The 27,180-nt window shown below is 39.9% G+C and overlaps 1 protein-coding gene across 11 annotated transcripts in view; it reads left to right on the top strand.

Moving 5' to 3' along the window:
- Window positions 1–27,180, top strand: part of POU2AF2 (POU class 2 homeobox associating factor 2) — a 484,065-nt gene that overhangs the window by 48,945 nt on the left and 407,940 nt on the right. The window contains exon 2 of one of the 11 annotated variants that reach the window (XM_036106873.2): window positions 14,461–14,656. The exons of the other annotated variants lie outside the window; for them this stretch is intronic. The gene's annotated coding sequence lies outside the window, so the exon portion shown is untranslated. The remainder of the gene's footprint in view (window positions 1–14,460; window positions 14,657–27,180) is intronic. 11 annotated transcript variants of the gene reach the window in all.

Raw genomic sequence — 27,180 nt, 5'->3', positions numbered from 1 at the left:
GTATCCAGCAGTTTGAGCCATCCAGCTTGGTTTCCTATTCCTCCTTTACCTAACTGCTTCTAACCTCTTGTGGGCTGGGAAACCAGATGATTAGCCTATTAGTATAGTGTCTTCAAGTAAGACCAAACAGTCCATCCTTTTATGTTAGCTTCACTTTCAGAATGACTTTATTTCTCAGATAGAAAACTATAAAATTCTCTTCTCTCACCACATTTTCTGAGACCACAACCCTACTCTGGTTTTTATATCCTTCTTTACTCAGACTGGATCTCACTGTGGGCCAAGCCTATGATGCTTTCCTTAGGATCCCCACATCTCTTCACTTCCAAGGAAGTCCAGTGATCAGGTTCTTCCCATCCTGCCCTTTAGGCTGCTAAATATTCCCAGAGAAATATTTAGAAATATTTAGGCTGCTAAATATTCCCAGAGAAATTCAGGAAAACACGTTGGATAACACATTATAATTTTTTAAAATATTTATTTATTTATTTTAGAGAGAGAGTGAGAGTGAGAGGTGAGGCGGGGAGGGACAGAGGGAGAGGGAGAGAATCTTCAAGCAGATTCCCCGCTGAGCACAGAGTCCGACTTGGGGCTTGATCCCAGGACCCTGAAATCATGACCTGAGCCAAAACCAGGAGTCAGACACTCAACTGACTGAGCCACCCAGGTGCCCTGCACATTATAATTTTAAAACTTTGTAAAAGTAATACATTATTTATAGAAATGTGGAAGATGAATTTTGAAATAGTCCTTTCCTCAATAAAGGAAATAAATCGCTAACCACCTACGATCCTGTTCTCTAACACAAGCTCTGTTTGGCAGTTTGGTTTATTTCTCTCCAGTCCTTTTCTCTGTGTGTGTATGCACAAATGCACGTGGGTTTGTGTGCATTTAGATCATACTTTTAATTTCGCATTCTTCTTCATACACTTATGTTTATATCATTGGCATATTCCCTTGTCATTGTATACTTTTTACAGCCATCAGATTTAATGATGTGGAATATTTTGTCAAGTCATTATATCATAAATATTTTCAATTTTTTTTTAAAGATTTATTTAATTTTTTGAGAGAGAGAGAGTGTGTGTGGGGGGGGGCAGAGGGAGAGAGAAAATCTTAAGCAAACTCTGTGCTGAGTGCAGACCCCGATGCAGAGCTCGATCTCACAACCCTGAGATCACAACTTGAGCAGAAACCAAAAGTCAGCTGTTTGTGTCACCCCAGCACCCCAAATATTTTCACTGTTAGTCATGATTCTGCTATTAGATATTTAGCTTCTTTTCTCTATTATGGTTTGTGATATTGTAGGTAACACTGCAAAAAAACTTTTATATTTACATATTTTCTCTCATTAAGATTATTTCATAATTAATTCCTAGAGTTAGAATTACTGATCAAATGGAGAGAGCATTTAAAAAAACGTGAAGTCTCTAGAATCTTAAATCTTTCCTTCTTCACTTACATTGTTATCTTTTCCTATTAACTATGCTCACTAATTAAGCATTTACCTTGTATATACTTTGTGTCAGGCATCGGGAGACCCAGAGGAATAACACATGGTTCCTCGCCTGTTCAGAGTTACCCTGTGATTGGCGCCACAGTGAGGTATTTACTTGGTGTACTGGTGACACAGAGGAGAGAATGACTAACTCTTGGCAGAGGAGACCAGATGTTTGCATTAAATTTTGAACAGAGAGCAGGAATTCACCAGGCAAAAGCATAGATCCCAGAGAAGCATGTTGTGCTCAGAAAACTGCAAGCAGTTCATTTTCATTTGAACATAGTGGGGGACCGATAAAATCAAAACACCTGCTACAATTTATTGCAAGCTAGGTATCAAGTACTTGCTAAATGTTTTCTAGACATCCTCTCCATCAATCTTCACAACAACCTGTGAGGTAGGTATTATTAGCCCCATTTTGCAGAGGAAAGATGACTTACTCACTGATTACTGATAAGCAGTAGAATGTGTATTTGAATGCAGATCCTCCTGACTGCATAGCCGGTGCCCCTCATCATCGTATTTTACTCTCAGCTGACATCGTATTTTACTTATGGGAGCTGAGATAAGGAGAGACCAGCTCATAGAGGTCTTTATAATTTATGCTAAAGAGTATGGCTTTTTATTTTTAATGGAGCTGGACTGATTATTCCCTCTTTTGTGCTCATGTCAGACCTATACATACTTTTATCATAGCACTTCTTATGCTTATTTGTAGTGTTTGTTTGCAAGTATGTATCCCATATTAACCTGAGGTTCTCCAGTGGAAAGGCTATCTCTTATTTATATTTGTCTTCTCAATAACCGGCTCAGTGCCCAGCAAAGTGCAGAGATGGAATCAATGTGAATGAATGAATGAATGAATGATTGAATGGATTTGGGAATTGTTAAGTTCCATCACTGATATGCTATAACAGGCCCTTTCTGGCTTGCAATTGCCAATCATTTGTTTCAGGAATTATCTGAGCTTGTTAAAATATATATATAATTATTAAAAATTAAAGCATATAAATTTACAACGAAATGCATTATATTAAAGAAAAGTTCATAAACTGTCAAAACTCATAACTTCTTAATTATTTTGCAGTATTCTGTTATTATATATGGTCTTAAGGTTATTTCATCTCTTGCCTCTGAATGGAAATATTCTATAATGGTGAGCTTTTCTTCCAACTCTGCATTCATAGCGGTGCCTGAAAATTGATCATAGCGCCGACCTCCTCTTCTCTTGTGAAACTCCTCCTTAGCTTTTGTGATATTCATTGTGCTAATTTCCCTGGTTCTCTGCCTATTTTCTTTCCTTTGCTTGTTCCTCTCTATCTTCCTGTCTTTTAGAAGTTCTTTCTTTGGCCCTTAAATCATACTTTTAGTGATTTCACCTACTTCTCTATAGAAATGACTTTCTCATTTCTATCTCCAGCTTGAACTTCTGTTTTGGACTCTGAATGCATATCTCATTTCCAATTATCTGCTGGTATCCTGACCTAGATATTCTAGAATAAGTCTCAAACTGCACCCATTACATTCCTGAGACCCCCCTCACCCTCTCATGGCCATTCTGACTTCCATGATTATGTTGATGGCAACTCCTTCATTTTACTTAGTTACCTGGGTTTGAATAGTTAAAGTTGTCTTTGTTTCCTTCCTCTCATTTCCCCTGACATTTTTCTTAACATTTTCATCTGATAGCAGTCTTCCTTGTGTCTCCTTCCTACTGAAAGTTGTATGGTTGAGAAAGCTTGATCACATTTTGCTTCGTACTACACTTATTTATGTACTTGTCTTATACTTCTTAGATAGGGAGTCTTTTAAAAGGCAGGAACTAATTTTTAGACTTCTTGATATTCCTTAGAGCACTAGTAATATTATATATAGTAAATGCTTTATCTTTATTCATCAAACTTAATTGAGGAAAGCCTGAGGGAATTCTCTTATGAATAAATTGTGTGGACTTTATTTTGGTGCCTTAAAGGATTTTTTTGACTAATTTAAAGTTCTCTGCTAAAGCTTGCATAATTGAGATTGACTGAGAAATAACTTCAAAGTCCAAGTTTGTAAGTAGAGTAGGCTGAATTGTGAGCTACCCCCCGCCCCCCCCCCCGGCAAAGATGTTTACATCCTAATCCCTAGAACATATTATCTTACATGGGCAAAAGAGACTTTACAAATGTGGTGTTAAGGATCTTGAGATGGGGAGATTACCCTGGGTTATCCGTGTGTCCAATATAATCACAAGGGTCCTCATAAGAGGGAGGGAGGAGGTCCAGAATCAGAGAAGGAGATATGATGACAGAAGCAAAAGTTGGGGTAATGTGGAGCCAGGAGCCAAGGATTGCAGGGATCTTCCAGAAGCTGCAAAAGACAAGAAGACAGATTCTCCCCTAGAGCCTCCGGAAGGAACACAGGTTGGCTGACACCTTGATTTTAACACACTGAGACTAATTTTGGACTTCAGAACTCAAGAACTGTAAGATAATAGAGTTGTGTGGTTTTAAGCCTTTAACTTTGTGGTAATTTCTTATGGTAGCAATAGAAAATTAATACAGGGGATTTTGCTGGAATGTACATTTTAATATTAGACAAAGCAAGGAATCAATTCTTAATTGTGGAATTTCAAGTATCTGTAAGCTGGTTGGAGGAGGTAGGCTTTGGCCAATACATCAAGAGATTATGAGACTGTTTGGCCCCAGGACAAGTAAGCACTAGTGAGGCCTCCAAGGCAGAAAGTTTCAAATGTACACGTGATGTTCAGATCAGGAAACAACTCACTGTAACCCCAGGAGTCAAATTAGCCTTCAGAGAATGATAAATCAGAGAGCTAGAGCCTTCCCAGAAAATATTCTTTACTTTAGGGATGAAGACAGCAGAGACTAAAGTGTGTGAGGTTAGGGCTCTGATGCAGCCCCCCATGAATGATCGGGGGCCGTAGTTCACATTGCTTCTGTCCTCATTCAGCTTTCTTTCCTCTCTCCTTCACCTGAGCTACCCGTACATTCAAACCATCAGTGAAAAATTTTACCTTCCATTCTTTAACGGGATTTTGGGCTAATGTGATCATATGCGTTAGTTATCTATTACTGTGTAACACATTACCCCAAAACCTAGTGACTCAAAACACATTTATTATTTCTCACAATCCCATCAGTCAGAGCTCAGAGGTGATTGTGTCTGGCTCATAGTCTCCCACGTTGCAGTCAAAGTGTTGTCTGGGTTCACAATCATCTGAACACCAACTGGGGCTGGACTACCCACTTCCAAGGTACTGGCTGTTGGTGTGAGGCCTTTGTTCTCTCCTTAGGGCTGCTTGAGTATCCTCGTAACACGGTGGCAGGTTTCTCCTGGATCATGAAATCCAAGAGAGAGGCAACAGGCAAAAGCCTTCCTTTTTGTAGTCGACTCAGAATTTGCATAGCATGACTTCCATTGTATTTGATTTATTAGAAGTGCTTCACCAAGGCTTGCATTCAAGGGGTGGAGGATTAGATTCCACCTTTTAAAGGAAGAGTGTTAAAGAATTTTTGGACATATTTTAAGACCACTGCATCATGCCTTAAAAGCGTAATAGCTAGAGCAATTATCAACAAAGATATATATGACATTTTGTATTTCATGATGTATTTTTATATACACTATCTCATTTAACCTCATAAATGCTTTGCAAAGCAGGTATTATTGTTATTAGCCCGATTTTATAGAGAACAAAAGTGAGATTTTGAGACCTTAAGAAGCTTGCCAGATCTAATCTTTGTGGCTTCAAAACTAATGCTCTGTTTTATCTTCCACTTTGACTTTTTGTTTCCCAATACCAGTGGGTCCTTAGGGAGCAAACACAAGAAGGATATAGAATATGTCCCTTGTTATCTACATACTTCTGTAGCTCATTAAGAAGAAGCATATATTAAAATGTAATATTTTCTATGAACAGGTCAACATACGTTTTGACCTTCAATCTACTTCCCATTTTTACGTCCTCTTGTTCTGCCCTTCAGTGAACAGATGCTGCAGAGGGACAGTCATGTAGAGGCTGCAGCTATCAACTACTGGGGTGCTCAGGGCTGTCCGAAGACAAGGAGTATGGGGCGCCTGCGTGGCTCAGTCGTTAGGTGTCTGCCTTTGGCTCAGGTCATGATCCCTGGGTCCTGGGATCAAGCCCCGTGTTGGGCTCCCTGCTTGGCGGGAAGCCTGCTTCTCCCTCTCCCACTCCCCCTGCTTGTGTTCCCTCTCTCTCTGTGTCTCTCTCTGTCAAATAAATAAATGAAATCTTAAAAAAAAAAAAAAAAAAAGAGGAAGACAACAAGGAGTGTGGTAATTAACAAGGTACAGAGCCTTCCTTCCCCCAATCCCCAGATATGCGTGGTGAGAAATAGATGTTGCCACCATTTTAATTCACATGTTCACCTGCGTCTCCTTAAAGTCCAGTGATTCTACCAAGGGTGAAGAAAGAAAAAGCAATGCTCATTGATCATCTGGTACATCCCAGGTATGGTGCTAGTTACTTTACATACTGGTGAGCTCCTTGAGGGTGAGACTTATTTACCTTTGTCTCTTCCTTCTCTTCTCCTAAATTCTAAACAGTGGAGTTCTATAGAGCTTGTTTTTTGCACTTCTTCTCTTCATGTGTATTGACTCATGGATGATCTCATTCTGTTATGACTTTAAATGTCACCTCTATCCTGAAGGCTCCCACATTTATATCACCAGCCTTGATCTCTTCCCACAAGTCCATGTGCTCCTACCCAATGCCTACTGGACATCTCTGTTTGGTGTCTTAAGCCCAACTTGTACAAAACAGACCTGTTAGTTTCCTTGCCCTTACCAGTCACAGTGAATTGTGCAAATACTTATCCGGTTGCTCAGACCAAAAACCTTGGAGTCCTTCCTGACTTTTCTGAAGTCCTCTCATACTCACATCCAACGCATCAGTAAATTCTACTAATTTTATCTTCAAAATCTGTCTCAGACCCAATCATTTCTCAGCACGTCTGTCACTACCTCCCAGTCCTACTCATTATCCCCTCTCCTAATCTGTCCCAGCTTTTCCTGCTTCTGTTCTCATCTGTCCTCTTCCAGCCTGTTCTCCCTGCAACTTCACAATGATCCCTTGGCAATATAAATCCCTATCTAGTCACTCCTCTGGTCAAAATCCTCTGGCAGCTTCTTACAACACTCAACTTCTTCCCAGCGTTTCCAAGACCCAGTCTGGCCCTGCCACACTCACCCTTGCCCGCTTTACTTCAACCACAGGGGCAGCCAAGCTTTTACTTGAACATGCCAAGCATGCTCTCACCATCAGGCTCACATCTCCTCTTCTCTGTGCTGGAATGCTCTTTCACAAGATAGCTCCTTGGTTTGCTCCTTTACCTCATTCAGCTTCTACTTACATGTCCCCTCCTCAGAGAGGTCTTCCCAAGCCACTCCAATTAGAGCAGGCCTACACCTCCCCACTCAGTCTCTGCCCCCTTATCCTGCTCTGTCTTTGTTTATAGCATGGATTAATTGTGCTATAAACACATAGTGCATATTTATGGGCTTAAGGGTGTTTTTTTTGCCTATATCCTTCAAAAGAACATAAGCAGGAGTTTTGTTTTATTCATTAGGCTAATAGTAGGTACTCAATAAACATTTTCTGAATGAATGAGTGAGTGAATGAATGAATGAATGAATTCATCCTTGTATCCTCAGTATCTAATTAAATATCTGGAACATAAGAGCTGCTTAATAATGTCTACTTGAATTATCTCAATTCTCCTCACTAACTTGAGATGTAAATAATTTTCTCATTTTATAGAGATATTATGTAATTGGCCTTAGGGCACCCAGCTGAGCAGAAATTTGATTCCTGGTCTCTGCAACTTTAGAGCTTCTGTCATTTCCACTTTGCCCTAGAGTTTCCGTTTCCTTATGCTCTCTCTGAGGTCTTGGAATGGCTCAGATGATAATGGAAAGTCACCTTTGCGTTGTGTTCATATGAGAAAGGTTAGGGGAACTCAAAGTGTATGGGCTCTAGGTCTCCACAGTAACCCAGGGAGACACTGTTGGCAGATGTCAAGTACCATGTCTTCTCATAGGTGAGGGCAACAGTATTCTTGCCACTTCCCTCCTCAGAGAGCTGTTCCAGAGTACATCTTGTGAGTTTTTCCTGGGCAAACAACAAAACACCCCCAAATAGTGGTCTGAGGCCAAGTCTAGAAAGCTTCAGAGCCCACATCCTGTTGTCGTTCTCCTCAGGTCTCAGGAGAGGAGATGGTAGAGTATAACACTCTGCATACCATATGTGCCTGTTTAAGAATCCTTAGGAAACTGTGGGTGTGAGCTACTGTGGCTCTTCCTATTTATAGGAAGCATTAGTGAGCCGAATCAGTTTCTCTTCCAAAGGTCTACATGTCAATAAGCCTTGCAAATAAGGAAATTTAGTGTAGCTGCCATTTACTGTGTAGCTACTGCTCTGAGGCTACTCAGTCTCATGGGCTATTTTCTCCTCAAAACTACCTTTTGTTACTGTGGCCCAAACTAATCAATCCATCACTGGCCATTGGGTTTTATAGTTTGTTCTTCACTTATAAAGTTCTTTGATAGTGCTCATGACTCTTTCATGGTGCATGGCTTGGTCCCCTAACAGGATTGTTAGCTCCTTGAGGGCAGGGGCCAAGCACACATCCCTCTCTTGTCCTCATAGAGCCCTTTGCTTCCCCTCTCTTAGTCCCTGTAATCAGTGAAGAAGCTCATCGCTGTGGAGGTTCCTGAAAGAGTCCAGGCCCAGGTAAAGAGTATATTAGGAGGCTTCCTACCCCACTTTCCTATATCCCATCTCAACCAGGTCTCAGAGTCTAGAATTTATGGTGCTACATTGACCCACAAATGGCATGCCTGAGGGAGCTCTGGGCACTGGCCCATTTAGCTGTAGTCTTCCCTGAAGGCCTCCTACACAGGTCCCATCAGAACACTCAGGCATATGCTTCGGTTTCCTACTCAACAGTCCCATTTTCCCACTGAGGCTGCGTCCCCTTCCTGAAGGCTGGTGGAATTTGACAAAATGTGGAGCCCACAGCCAGGCTGGACTCTGTTTTCCATGTCACCCAACTTCTGAATGGAATTCTGAGTTGATAGAGCTGTTTTGCTCCTACCCGGTTGAGTGTAATACAACCTCTTCCTGTACTCCCCTGACACTGGATCCATCCACTGCTTTGATTCTGGAGGACCTTGTAGTTTTGAACACTGGCATTTAGACAGCAAAGTCTGAGGCTCAGGGACTGGTTACCTCAGTCCTTGTGTCAGTTTCCCACTTTTCTCATTGACCTGTGTGACTGAGGTCCTTGTATACCTTTCAGCCAAGCTCATGGCAATTATGATTGCAGTGAAGTAGGTACTTAATAGTACTAAGAATGAAGAACATGCATTTGTCTCTCAAATCTTTTCATATAACAAGAAATATCGACAATCGAGGTTGATAATATGAGCTTCACTCCATGGAAGAGAAACTAAAGCTTTCCTTAGCAAGACAGGAGAATGCCAGAGCAATCAGGAGCCGTGCTGTGCTTCCTGATATCCTACTGCTGTCAAGTTCATCCACCTTCCACATCCTTCAATGCCTCTGACTTAAGGCCCTTAAGTTCACCTATCAAGGTACTTTAGATCTTCATAGCCTACAGTGTTACGGAACAATTAAGATCAGATTAGTATACTTACTCTGTGTTCACTTAGCGTCTTTGCTCAGAACACACTGCCATTTAAAGTCCTTTGCAGAGGTATTAAGTGATGACCATTCTCTCATATAAAAAGGACACATTTGAAAAGTTCACGTTTATACTTGAAAAGTTCACATTTATGTACAAAGATGGTACTTCTGACCTTAACAGGAGAACACATACTTAGAGTTCCTTCTCCAGGAATGGAGAGAGGTCTGCTCTCAACTACATTGTCTCACCCTGCAGTCTGGGGTTAGCGAGAAACGGATCTGTTGTTACAAGACTTTGGCTTGAGGTCCAGTTCTCTTACTCACTGACCCTATAACTTTTGGCAAGTCATTGCACTTCTCTTCCAGTCTCTATCTTTTGGGGCTGTTTGTACAGACTAAATGATGCTGTGTATCTTAAAGAACTTAAATATAAATTTGCTTACTATATTTCTAGATATTTATAAGGGAATAACAATAACCAAGATTAATAAGATAGCAAGATGTGGTCAAGAAGTGGAATTTGAATTTTGTGCAAAGCCACTGGCTTGTCTGGGCATTCAACCATAACTTTGTACAGAGGACAACTCTCTGTGTGGGTTTTTTTTCCAGAACTAATTCCTAAGACAAGGATTCAAGTCCAAATGCTGTATTATGGAGACGATCCCATGAAACACCAATAGGGGAAAGAGGAAGTGGTACAGGAAAGGGAAGGCAGTGAAGAACGGTGTGTTATTAAGCCAGCTACCAAAGGGGGTGACTGAATTATTCTCACGGGAAAACTCTAGGAAAAGTATAAAACACATGCCTCAGAATGATCCCACCTGAGGGTTGAGGGAGCTGGAGGTATTTATGCATTCATTCCCGTTATTCATTGCTTGAAGGCTGCTAGGAGTGGGGGTGTACTTCCAGCCCACTGTGCACAGGGTGGGGAGGTATTGTGTGTGGCGATAAGTGCAGCCTTCTGGAAAAACCTACAGATCCCTAAGTAGCAGTGATATTGTAATTTATAATAAGAAATATGTATTTGGTCTTTTTTCTTGTTTCCATTGGAAATTGGAATTCGTAATTCCATAGGAATTTCCTAAGTACTGAGAGTGATAAAGGTGTCTTTTGTTATGTCAATGAGGTGACTTTTGGACTGCACCTAGGTAACCAAAGTATGGGGACTGGTCACCAGTGGATCCAACCTCATGATTAGAGAGTTCGAATTTTTAGTCCCACCCTCTAACCTTCTCTGGGAAGGGAGGAGAGGCTGGAGGTTGAATCAATCACCAATGGCCAATGATTTAATTCATCATGACTGTGTAATGAAACCTCCATAAAAACCAGAGCAATCAGGAGCCGTGCTGTGCCAAAAAGGATAAGGATTGGGTTTGGATAAGGGTATCCTAAAAAAAGGATAAGGTTTGGAGGGCTGTTCCTGAGTTATATCCTTTCATAATGAGCCAATGATGTAGTAAGTAAAATGTTGCTCTGAATTCTGTGAGTGGCTCTAGCAAATAATTGAACCCAAGGAAGGGACTGTTGGAACCTTCAATCTATAGTTGGCCAATCAAAAGCACAGTTGACAACCTGAAATTGTGACTGGCATCCGAAGTGCAGGGGGTTGAAGGGTGGGAACAGTCTTTCAGGACAGAGCCTTCAACCTGTGGGATCTGATGCTATCTCTGGGAAGATAGTGTCAGAATTGAGTTGGACTGTAGGACACCCAGCTGGAATCTGAGAATTGCTTGGTGGTGTGGAGAACATTCTCCCCCACCACACACACATCGTAACTGGAAACAGTGTTCTTATTGGAGATTTTGTGGAGAGTACACAGGCAGGATACTGACAGAATCTGCTATAAAATTTATTTGTGGTACTTGAATTATCTGTCAAGCACAGAATTCAGTATTTTCACATACAGCACTCTAAATTACTGATGAAGAACCCATGGCTCAGAGGGTCATATCTAGTTTTGTACTGAAATGTAATCCTCTTGAGGTGAAGGATTATGACCACTCTCTCATAAGTCCCCCTGCCAGGCTTTGGACTCCACACCTAACTCATGATCCTTAAATGTCTGAGCTCGATAATCATGAGGATAATTTACACAAAGTCAAGTGGTTAATGAATGAATTAGGAATCATATTTTTTATATCCATTATTTAATTATATTTGAGTTTCATAATAACTTTATGAGTTATTTATGAGCAAGCGTTGTTATCATTAGCCAAATTCTATAGATGAGAAGCCTGGCACTAAGTTATGAGGTAGAAAAATTATTTAAAAGGCAGAAAATAAAGAATTAATTCTTTTGGTCTGGAATGCATAATTCACAGAAAACTCACAGTAATGATAAAAGTTAATAGGTGGTTATTTAAAGGATAATATAGTCAACAATGCCAGGAAATTAGAAGCAAAACTCCTTTTTATTTAGTAAAGGGCATTTAATATAAACTTCAAAACATGGTTATATGTGTGCTAATTGTTCTTAAATTGTTTTTGTAAAACTTTTGCCACATTTCCAGCATTTTTATGGAAGCTTGAAGGGAAAAAATTACTCTGTGAACTTTTTTTTTTAACTAAGGCAAATAAATAAATAACGATGAAACTTTGTGCATGCCTCTGAAACCCAGATAAGGGTTCCTTTGTGACTCTCACTAATATAGAAAATTCTATTTAAATTTTCTCACTTCCCCTTTCCTTTCAAACCTGATCCAGTTAGCCTTGGCTCCCACCCCCTCTTTCCCCAGTTATAAAACCAAACGGAATGTTTGTACTGAAGGGACAAGTCTGTGCAGTGACTCAGAGGAAACAAGCATTTATAAACCATGTTTCCCTAAAGCCTCAGCACAAACATGGCTGTGGCCCAATTCCTGACTGGCCAGGGCAAAACTCGGTAGAGTGGCCCAGCAAAGCCGAGTGTCGGAGGGGCCCAGCCAGAAACAAGGCCTGAGCTGCACAGGGCCTTGACTCAGCACCACAGCTTGGAGATTTCTCATCTCCCAAGAGTCAACACAAGAGTGGCTGAAGTGAAGTCAGACAAAGAGATGTTTGGGCTTTGCTGGAATGGGGTCTTTTCTTTGACTGTTCGGTGTAGTTTGGTCTGGCCACAGCTAGCTTGCTCGCTGGTGCACCCCTTCTCAATTATGTCCACAAACTGTCTGCTTTATGCAGTCTCTTTGCCCTGGGACCTAGGCTGACCGTATCTGCCTGGAATACATACAAGGACAGTTTGGTTTTAGTTCTGAAGTCAGTCGGATCTAGTTTTGAATCCCAATTCTGTATTTCATACTTCCACTTGACAAATATTTATTAAGGACTTATTTTGTACCAAGCATGGTTCTAAGTGCTGAGAATGTAGAAATCAGCAGGATAGACAAGGGCTCTGTTCCCCTTTCCATTCTAATTAGAGGAAATAGGGAAAAACAAACAAACAAAGAAAATAGATGATTTCAGAGTGATGGCAATAATGCCATGAAAATAAATTAGGGAGGTAGATGGGGTGACCAGGGAAGACCTCCACAGGATGGTGAGGAGGATGCTTCTATGAAGCAGTGACATTTAAGTGGAGATCTGAATGACAAAGAAGGGCCCAGGAGGATAAGATCAGTCCTGGCATAGGCACCACAAAGTCCTGAAAGAGGAATAACCTTGGCCTATTTGAGGAACAGAAAGAAAGCCTGTGTGGCTGGAGCACTGTGAGTGAGGGAAGAGTAGGCCAGGTGAGGCTGGAGAGTGTGGCAGTCAGACAGATGGCCGCCCATTCCTTGAGATGCTAAAGTACCAGACAAGTGACCTCGGACCAGCTTAGCTGTCAGCTGAATACTGCTGAGCAACTCCCATAAATGCCTCATGAAACAAAATAACCATCCAGCAAAGCCTTGCCTGAAGTCCTGACACACAAAATCAAGAGATATAATTTTATCTCATAAATTTTTTAGAAGATGTATTTATTTATTTGAGAGAGAGAGAGCGAGAGCTGAGTGTGAGCATGTGCACATGGTGGGAGCAGCAGGAGAAGGAGAGAGAGCTCAGACTCCCCGCTGAGCATGGAGCCAGACATGGGGCTCGATCTCATGACCCTGAGATCATGACCTGAGCTGAAATCAAGAGTCAAAGGCTTAACCACCCAGGCGCCCCTCTCATAAGTTTTAAGCCACTAAATTTTGGGGTAGTTTGTGTCTCAGCAAATAATATCCAGAATAAAAAGATAGGCTGGAGTCAGGTTACTTTGACGAGGAAAAAGAGCTCAGCTTGAGATGGATGAAGTATCATGGGAGGACATACACAAGAGGTGTGTAGGAGGCTTGCAGGAGCTACATTTTAAAACTTACATCGACTGCTATTTGTCTCAGTTCCTAGTTCTTTGCCTTGTACAAGTAAACTGAACCATCCTTGGTTTCTTTAACTGTAAAATGAGAAGAAGAGTATCAACATCATAGGGTTGTTTGGGGATTGAATAGTATTAAGTGATTAACGTAGTGCCCAGCACCAGGCTAAGGGCTCAGCGAATGGTAGCTGCAACTGTGACTGTTTTTCTGGCTCAGCTTCCACCTGGATAATTGAGGAGTCTTCAGCTAGTTCCTTTCACCTAGTCAGGAAGCCCTAAGGATAACTGTGTATGTATTCACTTATAGAACCCTTTGGCATTCCAGTTGGTGCCTCATAGCCATCAGAAATGGCCACCAAAGCTGCCATTTGTATCCTCCGTGGTCTCCTCTCCTCCTCTGATATTGGTCCCACGGAACCTCCACAATGGCAAGCTGTGTTAGCTGACTGGATAGTGGCCCGGCCTCTGTGGCCGCTTTGTCCCCTCCAGCATGGGCTGTGCCAGGCTGCTACCTCTCAGGCTGTCTGTTGGTGGACTCCAGCCATCATCATGGTCAAGGGAGCAAGGGAGGAGCCTCACTCCCTCCTTCTGGAAGAAGAAACTGACAAAAGAGTGATGCCTTGACTTGCTGGATTCCTGTAGAGCTTTCAGCAATAAAAGTATATTATATTTTGTAATGTTATCTATTTCACTTATACCTATTATGAGGCGACTTAGTTTATCCACAAACTGACTGTGAGCAGGGTTGCTCACTGACCCTCCAGATAAGCTATCCGCTTGGCCTCCACTGCCCTTCTCCTCACCTGGACTCTGCTCTCCTTGCCCAGACTCTGCTTCTCTAGTTTGTTCATTAGATCCATTTTTCTCAAACTTGTGTTGGAAAACTTCAGTTCATCTCTTCAGACATGCTCCATAAAAAGACAAGTGTTCTCACTTACATAACTTCTCCTTTCCACCTCTCCATTTCAGAGACTCGGGGTACACAGCTGCGTGTTAAGACTCGGAGACACACTCCAGCGAGAAACTCTGTTTCACTGGGCTTAATCCAGTATTTCGTAAACCTATTTAATCATGGAACTGTTTTGAGTTTCTCCTATGAAGAATCTCCTATAAAGGAATGTTGGAAAGATGCTGCATTAGTTTCTTTCCCCCTGTTCCAGGGACCGTAAGTCTTTTTTTTCTTTAGGTTTTACCTTGCCTCTCTCCATTATAATAAATGCCAAACACCAGAACTTTTTCTTCTTCTGGGTGTTAGTTCTATTGCATGGTGAAAGTAGACTGCCTGGGTTTCAGTCCTGAGTCCATTACTTACTAGCAGCATAACTTTGGGCAAATTAATCTATCTGTGCCTCAGTTTCCTTATATGTAAAAGGAAGTTAATGATAGTACTTTCCTCAGTAGGGCTGCTGTTGGGATTAAATGATCTCATGTGGTAAAGAGTGAGTTCCACATTTTCTGCTCACAAACGTTAGCTAATATAATTAATATAATGTTATTAATGTATTATATTATTACTACTAACATTATTATTTAAAACAGAAGTCAACAGCGAAGATCTGTAAATCTTTTTTTTATATAGATTTGTCTGGCTTGAGCTGATGTCATCCTGTCCTTTTCTGAATCCGCTCTGCTGTACAACAGCATCTGACCTTAGGACAGGTGTATACAGGTAATATATCAATGACATCAATAGGAGACAGGTGTTAGCTAAATTTTTTTTTCTCCCGCTCCTAAATCTGTGTAATACTTTGTAATAATTATATTTGCTGTCTTATTAGCACTAATGCCATATAGGAAAACCCAGTGTTGATAGTATCATTTAAAATGTAGTGATATGTCTTTAGTATATTTCAGCCATTACACATCAAATATCCCTGAAAGAAAAGTTATTGGGGAGGCGTAAGCCTCATGTTAGAAAATCATTTATTCTAAGCACTTAGAGTTTTCTTAGTTCATCAGTTCTCACTATGTTTAGGAGAGCCTTGCATGGTGCAATAGGAATCAGCATTAATCCCATTTTCTAAATGAGGCCTCCAAGTCATATGGAAATTTTATTTTTATATTTCTGCTGGTGGAAGCAGAAAGACACAGGCTAGTTATCAGGGTGGAGGACAGCATGATTAGGACCTTTCCAGGATCAGCAGACAGTATTATGTGGCTTTTGTTTGGGCAGTCAGAGCCAGCCTTGAAGAATGGGACCAGCAGCCCCTTTGATTCTAGTCTTTGGGGAGGGGGCTATAAAACAGGATCTACTGACTTCATAAGGAAAAATTAAGGCCAGTGTTTTCTCTTTGAAGTGAAGTAGGGAAGATCAGGGTTGAAATGAATCAAGGTAACTACAGTTTATCATGAACTAAAGTTTAGTGATTAAAAGAAACCTGATGTTATATAGGTTCCTTCAATCTTGCTCTCTGTAACAGTCTTTCTTAAATTATATGTATATTATCATTAGCAAAAAGTGGGTTAGATGCTCTGTTCAGCTTCCTACTCTTTGCCCTGCAAACAGCTGCCCCAATAAGAAGGATTCTGTATATGGGACAATATTCTATAAGGCTACCCTTGAAAACTTGAACTTAACACTAATAGCGACTGTACATAGTACAGTCATTCAATAATCAGCTTGAAGCTCCTGACTTAGAAGCGGTAAGCTTTCAGGCACATCTTTTGACTAATGTAATGACAGAAATGGTTTTATAATGTAAAGCACAAGCACTCCTTACAGAATTATTATTATTATTATTATTAACATTTTTTCCAGAGGCTTTCTTGCTTGCATTCTCTCTATCCTTGAAAGAATATGATTTTCTTGTTCTCACTCTGGGAAGAGTGAGAGTCCTGAGAGGATCATTTACTATCCAGAGGGCAGGGCTTTGCCCCTCTCGTTACCTACTGTATCTCCAGGGCTGAACACGAGGCTGGCACCAGGGAGTTCAGGGAACATTTGTTGGGTGAATGGGTGGAGTAATTATCTGAGGAAACTATTTAGAGTTCAAATTACTGGATACATTTTTGAGTTCTCCACTCTGTCCTGGTGTGCTTTTTAAAAAGTAAAAAATCAAATTGGAGCCCTCTTTAAAAGCAATGCTTTCTAGAATCCAAAATATTGATGCAAATATGAAAAGATGTCTCCTTTCCTATCCATTGCTGTCTTCAAGACAATTTCATATGTTGCCAAAAGCAAGAAGACAAGTATCTCTCAAATGCAATGCAGACAAATTGCCTACTGCTATTTAATGAAAAGGAAACAAAATTGATCTTACTTTGTACTTTTATACAAATAAAAATATTTTTTAAACCCTTAGGCCAGAAAACTTCCCTAGAGTAATATTGTATGATTGCTTGGCATTTATTTCTTTATAAAAATACCAATACCACCAACTCTCTAGTAAATGGGTTCTTATCTTATTTTGTGCAAAATCAAACCATAGAATAATTGTTAGCATATATAATATACATAGCCTCTTTTTGCTGGAGGTCATTTCAAAAACTTGTACTCTAAGATATATCCCAAAGTGAATAAAAATAAAGTTATACAAATATTTCTATTGGCAATATATTTTATTCCTGCTGTTTCACAGGACAAAAAGAGTGAGAAAAAAGATTCACTGAAAATGCATATGCTAGTAATTTACACATACAGTGTCTTGGAATATTTTTCTTACAAATGACTTTATATTGAGGATGAATCTTCCTACAACTAATTCAAACCAAGTGTTCTGGATTTGATATTAGGATTCACTCTCAACTATCTTGCTTGAAGGACAGGGAACAGATCAAGGATCTCTCTAATAATAATGTAATATAATTATGAAAAGAAGAACCCAAACCAAGAGAAAGATGTTGCCATAGACTTCAACATCCATCAAATTGGTACTAGGCTTGTTGCCTGGAGAGTCTATGAATTCAGTTTAAAAGTTTCGCACTGAGAAAGAAAGAATCCTTAAAACCCTGAGAAAAACCTTATTCCCAGCTTTTTTTTTTTCTTTGTCGTTATTGGCATCCAGAACACAAGTCACCCCATCAGCTTTCAAGATCAAGTCTTGCTCTTCCCGTCTTGGTGTGTGTGTGTGTGTGTGTGTGTGTGTGTGTGTTCTTTCCAAAGCAAAGTAATGACTCTACTGTTTTGCAAAGCAGAAAACATAGGATTTATGGAAAGAACGGCAAAGTTTGTGGGAAAAATACTAGTTTCCACTTACCAATGGTCTTGTTAATTTAAAGCAATTTTCTGTACAGGTATTTTTCTATTCCCCATCCTCTCATCTGGAAAGCATACACAAGCCTTCCTTAAAAATATGCCAGCAACTCATTTACTGAACCCCCATTGTGGACCCAGCACTGTTGGTTCTGCGAGATCTCTGTGAGATCCTGGCACTCAAAGACCTCATGGTCTACAAAATAATGATGTCTATTTACTTAAGAGGTAGTCTGGCAAATTGAAAAACAGCCTGACTTGGAGTCAGAAGATGTGAGTCAACTATCCTTTCTTTCATTTAAATTAGCTGTGTGATTCTGGGCAAATCCTTAATATGTGGGTCTCAGTTTCTCCATCTGTGAAATAGGGAGATGAAAAAATCTGATTTCAAGCTTCCTCCAGCTCCAACATTCTAGGATTCATTTGGTCTCTTGTTCAACAGGAAAGCCCTATGCTTCCCAATGGTTATAGGAGGATTGATTTTATATAATTAGACACCCCTGCCATTGACTAACTATGTGAAATTAAATAGATCACTTTAGCTCTCCCTTGGTTTACTCACTTGTATGGTAGGGATAATAATAATAACTACTGTGCAAGATTTTAAAAAGACAATTTATGAGAAAGACCTTTGTGAACTCCAAAATACTGTACAAATATCCTTGGACCTCTGCTACTCAAACATAAAATGCTACTTTCTGATATAAACAACTGGAAGCTATCAAGGATGACAATTCTCATTATTCTTCCTGTACTAGTTTTTAAAATTATTTATTATCATATGAATTTTGATAAATTTGCAATCATATATATGTAACATATGTTTAAATTTTGAAGCATAATAATAAATGAACACCTACAAGCCCACCACCCATTCTAGGTACTAGAACATTCTTGACATCATCGAAACAGCCCTGTATGATTTTTCTCTGATTCAACTCTGTTTTCTCTTAGAGTTTATGTTTTTAATTTTTAAAAAATATTAATTTATTTATTTTAGAAAGAGAGAGAGAGCACGAGCCAGAGGGGCAGAGGGAGAGAGAATCTCAAGCAGACTGCATGCTCAACATGGAGTTTGACTCAGGGCTCCATCTCATGACCCTGAGATCACAACCTGAGCTGAAACCAAGAGTTGGATGCTTAACTGACCATGGCACCCAGGTGTTCCATGTGTTTTTAATTTTTAAAAATAGTTTTACCTCCAGAAAAAAAAATAGTTTTACCATATATATATATATATATATATATATATCTATATATATCCCTAAACTGTATATTGTTCAGTTTTGCTTGTTTTTGATGTTATAAAAATGACATCATATTGTATGTAGTCTTTTGAGACTCCTGGTTTTCCCCATTTAACATTATGTTTTTATTATTAAAATTATAATGTTAATGTATTAGCATTATAATATTAATATTATTAGATTATAATATTAAATATTAATTACATATAGCTTACATATTACTATATAAATCACCTGCAATTTATGTAATAGCTTATAGATTTATATAATTCATTATATTTACATATAATTATATTAATAAAATATATTAAGAAAATTTATTATAAATATGTAAATAATACATATTATAACACATAATTATATTAATTATAACTAATGATATATTATTATAATTAATATATAAATTACATATAAACTACAATGTTATACATTAATTATAGTATTAATGTATTAGCTTATAAATATAGATAACTCGATTTTGCTATTATATAATAGTACCTTCTATGAATATGCCATGCATTATTTATCCATTTTCATGAAAATGAACATTTTGGTTGTTTGCAGTGGTTTTGCTGTTAAAACCACAAAATCAAATCAACCATGATCAGTCTTATATTCTCCTGGTGTATGTGAATAAGAAGCTGTCCCTCTTCCATCCATGCTTAATTTTTCTCCTTAGTATTTATGTATCACTGTCTTGTATTGTGTGGGTGCATGTACACGCACACACACGCACACGTACACGCACACACACGCACACACACACGCGCACTCATGTGTCTTAATGATTACCTGGATCCTTGACTGGAATAGAAGATTCTATTTTTTCCATGCCATAGCCTCAGTACCTAGAAAAGTGCATATAGCAAGGGCTCAGAAAATATTTGTTGAATGAATGAATGAGTGAATGAATAAATGAATAGGGTTTTGTTGTTTTTTTGTTAAGTAAATTGCCCTGTCTGGATTTCCTGTTGATGCAGAAATCAGCATGGAATATCGAGAAGACACTGAACACACTATTCTGGATTCTGATTCCAGATCTGCCACTAACTAGTTGTGAAACTTTTGGACAAGTTACTCAAACTTTCTGATTCTGAGTATCAGCATTTATACAAAGGGAATAGTAATGATCTCCAGGTGTTATTAGTATGTGAGGCTTATACAAACATCTTATAAACCATGAGTTCATGAATATATGCTAGCTGTCATTCCTTTTGGTAAAAATTCCATGTACTTTTATGGAGATTGAAACAAAAATGAGTAAAAGATAAAATTACTTGTTTTATATCGAGAATTTGTAAGGTTGGATAGGGAGCTCATAAGCAAGTAACAGACTAGAAAGAGCGACGAAGACCAGTTCTGAGGCACAGCCAGGTACTCTTCCTGTGGTGGATGTGTGCTATCAAGTTTTCACTGCAAAATCAAGCTATTTTTAACCTCAAGGAAGCATAAAGAATCTTTTTAAGTAGGGCAACCAAGATAGTGTGTTACCCTTTTCAATCAGCCTGCCTAAATGAAATATTCATTTTTGTGTCAAAATAACAAGTGCTATATATAGTTGGGCACTAAGAAGGGATGGAGTTGTCTGAAGGTAAATCCCTAAAAAGTCCTGGATATAAAATAGCTGTAGCAGAAACATCCATTTATATTGAATCAAGATTCCATATTCTGGAGAAATGATATTTTCTTTTTTTCTTCTATCTTGGTCTCACATGGACAGGCAAAGACAAAAGTGATGCCTGGGGGAGTCTTTTCATCCACCTGGGTCCAGAGTATCATATTGGAAGAGATCCCCGGATTTGGAGTTAGTTTGTCCCTGTGTTGTCCAAAATTAATAACAGTGGTCTCTGTTTTATCTGTAAAATGGAGTTAATAGCAATATTGTCCCACTTTGGTGGTTGTAAGAATTAAGCATAGTGAGTGAAAGCCTTTGTAACCTGTAAATGTGGTGTTGATGTTATGAGATTTGAGTTATGAGGTTTAGTATCATAAGACTGGAACCCAAGGCAAAAAATGTTTGTGTATTGAGAACTAGAACCTAGGCAAAAATGTGGAGTAGTCTAATTTTGCCCTCTTCCTTCATCCCCCAATGTTTATGAGGTGTTCATTCTTCCTTCCTAACCTTGTCTTTCTCACGGGTTCCCAGCACTCGTGCTCAGACATTGCTGAGAATCTCCTGCACACAGAACTGGAACCAGATGGCCCTCCGCCCTACACATCCATCCCGTGTCCCCTTCCTTCCATTTGGGCTTTGTCCTCTCCTTCCTAAAGTAGTTCCAAGATTTAGCAGAATGGCAGAAAAAAAGCATTATTTGGCTTTACGTTCACCTAGAGCCTCAAGTCCTGAGTTTTGATCTGATCTCTGGATGAGGTTTATTTGGTCACAGAGATCCACTGACAAGAGCGAGGGATTAAAGGTCCACTAGGAAGCTTTAACTTTTCTACGACTTGCCTAAAGGTGTTTTGACAGTTTTACATGTACCAGGAACACACTGGAAAAAGCACAGACCTCTTTCAACCTTTGACAAGGTCTGGGTGACACAGTTAATATGAGATCATTGTTAATAAATGCTCATGGATTAGTATCTATGGTTTTAATTCTGTGTTTCATATCCACAGCAAGAGTTTAAACGGGCTGGTTAGGAGAAGAAACTTAGTACCTTAAGGAAAAAAGGAATCATTTACAGTTTTTTAAAAAATTAAATATATAACTATGCATGGATTGGAAAACCATATAGTAGAGGCTTTTTCACCTCCTTGTCTCTCTCTCATGGCCCATTACATAGTTGCTCTCTTGTCTCTGCTTCTATCCACATTCTTCTTCATTCCCTTCTCATCCTGTCTGGGTCAAACCCCAAAGGAGCATAGCTTGGCTAGATTGGGTCACCGTTACTACCCTTGTTGGGTGAGGCTCTGAGTTAATTCACCTAGTGGGTCTCTGGTCCACCTCGCCTACCCTTGATTCAACTGGCAGCTGGTGCTTTGCAGAGAATAGCCTGGCTCTGCCTCCCGAGGCAGAGGCAGGTCTACAGGTTTCCAGTAGAAGAGAAACATGACTGACAGATCCAGGACTCCTAAATGTCAGGTGTATGAGCATGAGGGAGGGAAATTGCTTTGAGCAGATCACTGTCTTAGCTTGAGAGGCCCCCTCAAATCTCATAGTTGCACAATGTGCTCATCCTTTCACCTCTACTATGAACGAGATTGTCTCTCTCTCTCATATATATATATAAAGACTCCAGAAAGGAGCAGGCAAAGAATTCTGCTCTTGGGGGAGGTGGGAAGGCTCATAAGGGCAAAGCATCTCAAAAGATTTCTCTTATGATTGTTGGAATTTGAGGCCAGTGTTGAATTTCATTTCCCATCTCAAATCCCAGATCCCATTCTGCCAGTTACCAGCTGTGAGACCTTGAGAAAATGATTTCATCTGTATAATGGGCATATTGCTGCATTACGTCTGCCTCCACGTTTGGCGAGGATGAAATGAGATAACACATGTGAAGGGCTTAACCCCATTCCAGGCACATGGCAGAGGCTCAGTATGTTTTAGCTATTTTTTATTGTGATTGCTTGATTACTTCATTTATTAACTGCCCAAACATGCCACTTAATCAACATTTATTCAGAGCTTATCCTGTGTGAGATAGTTCACCAAAGCACTTAAGGGCACCCAAAATAATTTAAAATGTTAAACATTAAAGTGATTTAAAAGTTTTAACAACCATCTGACTAACACTGCTAATTTTTTTAGCACAGCCCCCACAAATGCACAATCTTATAGTATCAGTGAGTTTGGGCATTGTCCTAAGCTACAGACTAAAGAAATTCTTTTTAAAAAGTTCGTGATACTGAATCTATGTAATTGAGGTGGAATTTTTCTTGAAAGTAAATTTTTAAATAATGACTAACGTTCATAGTATTTAAATAGACTAGGAAATTATGCCAAAAGAGACACGGTTAAGCTTCAGAAAGCACACATTGCTTAAAAGTTCTGAATCTGTATAATTTTTTACATGACATTTCTTCTCAAAACAAACATTTTTTTCCTTGAATGAAAAATTCTGTGCTAACTCATATCCTCCCAAAGCACTCCTTGCCCTGCAATAACTTATCAGTGTATGCACAGGATGGAAAAAAAAAAAGCTAAGGAAGTAGTTTTCAGTTTCAAGTTTCCAAAGGGTTATTATAAATAACAACCACTATGTTTGAACAATGGTGTTTTCTAGTTAATTTAATTTTTTGCTTACTTGGGAATTAACTCTAATATTCGTTTCATTTGATCCATGTTGAAATTTACTGTAAGATGGTGAACATAAATGGATTTTTCTTACATAATTCAGGGTGCTGGTCAGGGGCAGGAATGTTAATTCTCATACAAGGTATTCAAGAAACATTTGTTGAGTGTACTAAACTATAGAGATACACAGTAGAGAGGATTGGGCAGAAGATGTGTTAACTCTAAGATATGCTCTAGGGGCTTTTAAACCATGTTACAGCAACCCACAATAAAGAATACATTTTATATTGCAAACCTCTAGTCTATTCTCTTTCCTTTTTAAAAAGAATGCTATCTGTGACCTACCAAATTGATTTCATGACCTGTCAATGAACTATGATGTATAATTTGAAAAATTCTGTTTTGAAACACAAATCTTTTATACTGGCCTGTTTTGTTGTCATTTGCATAATTCACCAAAGTATAGAACTCAGGTGGAAAAAGTTTTTGGAGTTATTTCTTTTAACTTAGAAAAATTGAACCCTATTTCTTGTTTAATACTACCCTTTAAATTTGGATTAATTTAGCTTTTGGTTACTGTTACTTAAGTGACAGCATATTCCTGAAGATTTGACCTTAAAGAAATTGCTAAATCTGATTTGTCGAAGTATCCAAATAGGAGAGAATTAAATGATTAATGAAAACCTTTGAAAATAAGAAATTCTAAAAGATTATAGTAAAATAATATCCTTAAAGTGCCTGACAAATCCAGATTGAAAAATAACCTAAGAAAGGACACGTCATCAAGCCAGCGAATTAGCTGAACATGCTCTAGAGTCCCTTCTTCTGTGGCCTACCCATTCGTGCTTTTTATTGGCATCAGGAATCACTACTGTAGTATCCAGGTATGTTTCCCTGTTAAGGGGTATGTAGTGTATATGTTCTTCAAAATAGATTTTTTAACAGGGGCGCCTGGGTGGCTTAGTCACTTAAACGTTCAACTCTTGATTTTGGCTCAGGTCATGATCTCAGGGTCGTGGGATCGAGCCCCATGTTGGGCTCCGTGCTCAGTGTGGAGTCTGCTTGAGATTCTCTCTCCCTCTCCATCAGTTCGCTCATTCACTCTCTCTCTAAATAAATAAAATCGTTTTTTGTTTTTTAACCACAAAGAAACTTAGTATGTCAGATCCTTAAGATTTGGATAACTTAAAACCTCGTATTAGGATAAAAACAGCTTCTTCTACTTTCTTTGGTTCTTTGATTAAAGGCTTCATTTGTCATGGGTGGGGATGAAAATGATGGAGAGGATGAGCAGAGGTGGTTTTTACAAGCAACGATGTGGCTAGTTGTCAAGGTCAGGAGTGTTCTATCAAGTAGGCAAGCTCCCAGGTATTTATTGAGTGCCGACAAGATTCATAGCCAGCCCCGTGTTGCTAAAACCATTAAATGTTAAACTGTCATGGTACGCATTGCAAAACCTCAAATTTCTTTTCCTGTGGCTGCCTTGTGGCTCTTTATATAGCTCAAGTGGCGTGTTGTGCAACCAAATCTGGGCACTCCAGGCACAGCATGTTTCTGGTGCCAGAGGAAGCGGTGGGGCAGATCTGAAGGACTGTGGGAAGCAAACATTCAATCCACATTTATTCCCAGGCCTGACTCAAAAGGGTGGATGATTTGAGGAATTACCCAGCTGCGCTTCCCTATTCCCAGAGACTAAACCCACAGGGCAGTTTGGGCTGATGTGTTTGCCCTGCCTGGTGTCTGCATCATTGGTACAGTCACCCTGGGTCACGGGGCCTTGGTGACGGTCTTGTGGGCCGCAGCAGGATAGGGAGGGGTCAGTCCGTATAGGCTGGCGTGGGTGGGTTTCAGTTCGTACTTCAGTTGTGTCACGCTAGCTCTGTGACGCTAGACCCTTCGCTTGAGTGCTCCAAGCGCTAGTTTCCCTCTCTGTAAAATGGGGACAATAGTACCCACCAAGGAAGGTTGTTGAGAAGATTAAAGAAAATAAAAATAAGTGTTAACATGTATCAGATGCTAATTATGGGCCAGGCGCAGTTCTGAGCACTTTCTCCATTACACGTAAGGACTCATGTAATTCTGAGCACAGCCCTATGGGGTGTGTGTCATTTCCCTTTTCCAGAGGAGACTTGAGGTTGAGCAAGGTGGTGCAGGTAAGAAGTGGCAGAGCGGGCGTTTGAATCCAGGCAGCCTGACTCCAGACCCTACACTCTTCACACCTACTATTCATGTAGGGCATCAAGAACGTAAAACTGTTTCAAAATGGTTCTGCAGCATCCCAGATTCACTCATTTTGTTAGTCAACAAACTTGCCTCAGTGTCAGTTGGGGGTGAAGCCCTGTGCTAGGTGTTGTGGGAAAGCAAAAATAGTACATTGTTGTCACATGTAAGGGAAGAAAAATCCACTGGCTTTGCTCTAATGGGGAGGGGTATATGGAGATTGCTATAGGAACCTGGGGGATGAGCAGGAACTGGGAGTTTGTGGTGTCAGCTGCCGATCGGCTAAGGGTGAGGTGGACTGAGGGGAGAGCTCAAAGAAACTGCTGAGGTGTCTGGTCAGAAGTGAAGAGAATGGTCATCCCACTAACAGCATGAGGGGTGCAGAGGAGCTGGCGGGAGGTGGAAGGTGGGGCTGCTCATGGTGAGCTTCCCTCTAGGGACTCCAAAGTACATCATCTAGGCAGTGTTGCCTTCGAGCTGAACGTGCAGCGAACATGCTTGTTCCTCATTAATTCACTCCACAAATGTTTAGTGAGCATTTATTTTCAGTCATGGGCTCTTAGGCAGGCTCTGAGGTCCTTCCCATCCCAGAGCACACGTTCATTGTGAATTTGGAGCAAAAGGCTTTAAATCTGTTGGTCCTTTAGGTGTTACCTTCTCCTCTCTCAATTTTATTTGCTGTCTCTGTCTTTACTGATTACTCACATTAGTACCTGGGGTGAGAGTATAAATAGAGGTCTAGTTACTACATATGTCTTAATTTTTTACGTTAGAATCAGGATAGCAAACTTAAATAAAAGATGTTCAACCTTCCTACTTAGACAAAAATACCCTATAAGCACTTGGGAGGCCAGGTTTGAGTTCACCATTGTTATTCAGCTTGGAGCTCTGCAGTGGAACAGGGCAGTTGGAACAGTCTATGGCCCATCTTGTCCCTGCCTCAGGTGCCCAGTAGGGGACCTTGGGAGCATGCTTGGGGACATCCTGCCTGCATGTGTCAGCTTTGTTCACCTCCCGCACACCACCAGTAGCCACTTCTTGGCCAACCTTTGGGCCTAGCCCAGTCTGCTCTCAAGAGAACTGGCCCAAGAAAGAGCTGCAGTTGGTCCCAGAGGTGGGATTGAGGTCATTTGTGTAGGAAATTCTAGAGTTCCAAGAACCTGGAAGTAGGGACACAGGCTCTGTGGACTTTTTGCCTAGTGGGGAGGAGCAGATAGAGGAGGTCTGAATGTAGCCTTTAAAGTGTGGAGCTAAAGACAGGACCCCGCTTGCCTTATGTGTGGGAGTATTATTTCGCTATTGGAATCTTGTTGTTTGTGCTTTTATAATTCTCCAGTAAACAGCACATATGTGTTCCTACAAGATTAGTGTGAACCCTGATCTAACTTTTGATACCTGTCATAAATTAGTTTTCAAATATTTATTTTTGTAGACCTTGTCAAAAAAAAAAAAAGAAAGAAAGAAAAAAGGAAAAGCAAAAAGGCACTCGTGACTCTGGTCTTACTGAGGACAGCTGCTAAAAAGTTCTCAGGTATTTAACATCAAACCAAACTGAGGCAGATGCTACACACTTTGCTGTAAGTTCTGCAGATATTGTCTTTCCACGTAAATTCAGGGAAGCCCCTGATTTGCATTGTTGCAATTTTTACTTTACTGCAATTTATTTCTCTCATGATTCCTCCTAATAATTAATTTCCTACATTTGTAATTTGTTGTCAGTTCTCAGAGTTGCTTCACGGCACCTCATCATTTGCAGGGGCTCTCGGTCTGAAAATCAGAAAATACCACCTTTT

The sequence above is a fragment of the Halichoerus grypus genome, chromosome 11, assembly GCF_964656455.1.
Source record: "Halichoerus grypus chromosome 11, mHalGry1.hap1.1, whole genome shotgun sequence".
NCBI classification, from domain to species: Eukaryota; Metazoa; Chordata; class Mammalia; order Carnivora; family Phocidae; genus Halichoerus; species Halichoerus grypus.
Note: the sequence above shows the minus strand (reverse complement) of the source record. Positions and strands in the feature narration are given on the sequence as shown.